A 3,982-nucleotide genomic window follows, 5' to 3' on the forward strand; every position below is an offset into this window, starting at 1 on the left:
GACAGCCCCCTGACCCCTCATCTGTCATCTGCAAGGGGAAAAGCACCCTCCTAATTGGGGAAAAGCGTTGAGGGGTTGTGGGGCTGGTATGGAGGTTGTTATTCTAGTGTTGGCGGGGTCAGAGGTGAAAAGGGGGCGATCACACCGCTGATTAGCCTCCTTCATGTGCAGGAATGGAGGGAAGCAAGGACAGGGGGAGTGTTTGTTGAGCAGCTGGGGTGTAAAGTAATTAGAAAGAAATAGGTAAAGCCCAGCTTTAAGCATGGCCAGTGCTGCAAATGATACCGCCCTGGTTCAGGGCACGGGGTTGTAAATAACAGAGGTGATGGCTGATGAGGCTCGACGCTGATAAGGTGAGTCCAGGTACAGATAAAAGCAAGAATAATCCAAGCCAAACCATGAACACCAAATATTTGCACGCGTATGTACACATGATCAAAGTGTGCATCACTGAGCACTTTATTCCCACTAAAAACTTTAACACTGTGAGATTTTATGTAGCTGTTGACTGAAAAACGGTTATTAATATTGCTATTGTAGCCCTTTGAACTACTTCCTCCCAAATGCTCAGAATATCAGTAATCAGAGACCTGGAGCTTCCAGCTGGATAAGCAAATTAGCTGTGTTTAAAAAAGCATTTATCTTAGACACCAGTGTGCTGGCATCGTGCTGTAAGCAGTCAAATGAGTCTCCTTTTAACAAATGCAGTGGGAGCAGACAATTTAAAAAAGCACCTTTCCTCCCTGAATCCACTTGATGAGGAACGCTACCCATCTCCAATGGTCTCTCTGCTCTGCACTTCCCCTGTCCACACCTCTTTACATGGCTCAGCAGGCCATTAAATAGATGTGTGTTTATGTGGGCATAAATGGAGAGAGGAAGAGTACAAAACAAAAAAGACATCCATATATACTCATACGTAATATGTAAATAATATGTAATATGTAAAGAAATCTCTATCTTTGATACCTAAGTGGTGTAATTTTCACTATATCCATCTAAGTGTATGGTGTTGTCTAACTCTGCAAAAATTTGAATGAACAAGTGAAAAATGTATATACAGACAAAAATGAATCAATTTCTGTCACATTATATAAAGGCATCTGTGCTTAAATATGTTTTAATTTCAATTATGCTCAGTTTAATGAAAGATGATTTTATTTATTAAGTAATTTTCTAACTTGTTTCCCCCTTTTTTGATTTGACAGTTTCAATCCTCCATATAAGACAAATTAAATTACATTTTTACCATTTCAACCTCAGCGCTTGATCTGGAAAGTAAGCCCATTTGGTGTCTTTTTTTCTTTAAACAAAAGTAGAGATTTAGATCTAATAGGAAGAAGAAAATCATTTCAGTCAATAATCACATTTGTTTCTTTTCTGCCTGGAAGAGTATTTTCTTAATGTGGTAGAACCAAAGGAATTAATGACCCGAGAAAGATCAAGGTTGCAATTATTATCGTTATCTCCCCTGGATGATATTGGCCTGCTGGAATTTAAGGGCGATCGCACATCAGCTGGAAGTCATCTGAGAATTATCTTGCTATCAGATAAAAAAAAAGTAGCTTGTGAACGCGCTGTCATGAACTGGGCCATGTAGTTTCTGGCAGTTGTGAAGTTTATGTCAGTTACACTGATTGCGTCTTTAAATCAGTTTGTATTTAAATAAAACGGTCATATACATCTTACATAACATCTCATGCTCTCATTAACAGTGCTGCAGAATGACTGACATCTTGGACTCCTCAGCAACAGGCCTGCAGTGAAAAAAATAAATTGTGGAAGGCAATACTCCCATTGCTTTGGTCTGTTATGAAAGCGCACTCCCACTTCCAACATCTCCTCCCTCGATGCATAATCAGCTGTCAAACCTAACTTATTTACCCAAGGCTTGTGAAGCACATGGGACAGGGCGCGCTGTAATTCAAAAGGTACCAATCTACAGAAATTTCCTCCAAAACAGATTTCGAGTGTCTGGATTTCTTCTTTGCTCTACCGCTGATTGACATGTTGTGTGCATGCTGAACAGTGCACCTACGCGCCTGCTGCCAGGGCCTACAGAGTTCCAGTTTGCAGCCCCCTGAGCACACGCATACACACACCTCTACACCTGCTGGTACACTTTTGTACCACATACGAAAGGCAGGCAAAGGGACCAAAGAGAAATAAAATGACCTGCACGCGTCTTAATGAGGGAGGGCTGGGCGTCTGGCATTTACCTCAAACTATTTCTTCCCCCTGCTGCTCTCTCTGGAGGGCTTTAAGTCTGCCGCCTGTTAACGGCTGAAGTGTGGATTTCCTGTCAAATAAGGGTTAGAGCCCAACAAAAGTTCTGTACTCTAGTACCTAAATAGGATCACTTCCAGCTGCCCCACCTAAACACACACATTTCATGTCTTATAACGTCCCTATAGGGATTTATACTGTTCCTGTGGTGCTCAGTGTTGTCTTTATAGTGACCTTATTGTACCTTTATGGCACTTTTAAACTCTAGTGATCAGTGCAACAACTCCTATAATAAAGATAGAGAACATTAGAAAGTTCTATGCTGCATTTTTGCTCCACCCAATCGTATTCCTTTATAAAGCAAATAATATAGTTGTTAGGACTGTGTAAGGTCACTTTACAATGTGCCATTACCCTATGCTATGACTCTTGGAACTGTTTTCACCTCATATATATTTTTATCCCGTCTGATTCCCTCAGTCCCTGACAGATATTTTTCATTTTTGTCATTTGACTTCCCTGAGAACAACCGACCCCGTGTGCCTTTGAAAGAAGATGCTCTCTCGTGATGGCGAGTCCGTGCAAAATTGGTGGCATGTTTGTCACTATGGGGAGCACATTCATCATAGAGACAGACGGCTTAAACGTTATGATACGGACATGCACTGACACGCTGAATGATTGAAGAAACCCAGAGTGTTTTTGTATCAATTGGCTGGAGTTCAGAGAAAAAGTATTTGCTGCAGTTTCAGTGTCTTGCTTCAGGGAATTTCAGTGAACTATTTCTTCCTTGTTTTATGTATTCTTTTATGTCTGTGCACTGTGTCTGGTCCTACATTAGGTATTTTGCAACTGGCTAATCCACAGAGGATGCAATCAATACCTTGCGCCAAGATCTCTTTGGCGCAACATGTAAAGAATCCCATCTGCCTTTTTGGCTGAGCCACACTGAGGCAAGTGAGGAGGGACAGAAAAGGGGATCTTTCAAGAAAAAGCTCTTGCCTCATGATCACCAGACCAATAAAGGTCCTTTAATTGTTTTTGCATGGCCTCAAGACAGCACACTATGGCCACTTCAGCCTCAGTGCTGCACTGATGTAAAAGGGTGAACAGCTACCGAGTATCATTTTATCTTTTACCTTAATTACAACTATTTAGCCATAGGTCATGAATAAAGGTCCTCACCTTGGCTATGCAGAGTAGTGTTAGATCATAATTAGTTGCAGTCACGGATTTCTCAGCAGCAGATGGTCCAAGTGCAAAGGTTAGTGAGCTGTCTGTTTTTGGAAATGATGCATAAAGTATTTCAATTTAACTACTAAAAACCTGTTAATAAATGAGTTTAATGTAGTCGAGTAATAAGTAGTTTATATGATGAACTTATAAATAAATAAAAATAGACTGCATCCTGCATGTCGATAGCAGATTAACAGCAGATCTATAAAGCAATATTAAGTTATTTCTTTACAATTTATAAACTTCTTTTTAAAGTTAAAGGTTAAATTCTACACAGCAACCACCAAATGAGTTGCCAAAAACGGATTATATGTAACATTAATTCGTTTTTCTTTTCCTTATGTATTGGTTGACAGTAGAATAAATGTAATCCATTGCTTCCGTTTAAAATTGAAAAAAAAGAAAAAGAACGGCATCTGATTTTAACTTGAAATGATTAACCGGAAGTCGTGCTATTTGCCCTGCTGCGCTTGACAGCAGTGGGGAGAGACGCTGATAGTACAAACTTGAGAAAAAGGGG

The sequence above is a fragment of the Oreochromis aureus genome, linkage group 17 (genome assembly GCF_013358895.1).
Source record: "Oreochromis aureus strain Israel breed Guangdong linkage group 17, ZZ_aureus, whole genome shotgun sequence".
Classification (NCBI taxonomy): domain Eukaryota; kingdom Metazoa; phylum Chordata; class Actinopteri; order Cichliformes; family Cichlidae; genus Oreochromis; species Oreochromis aureus.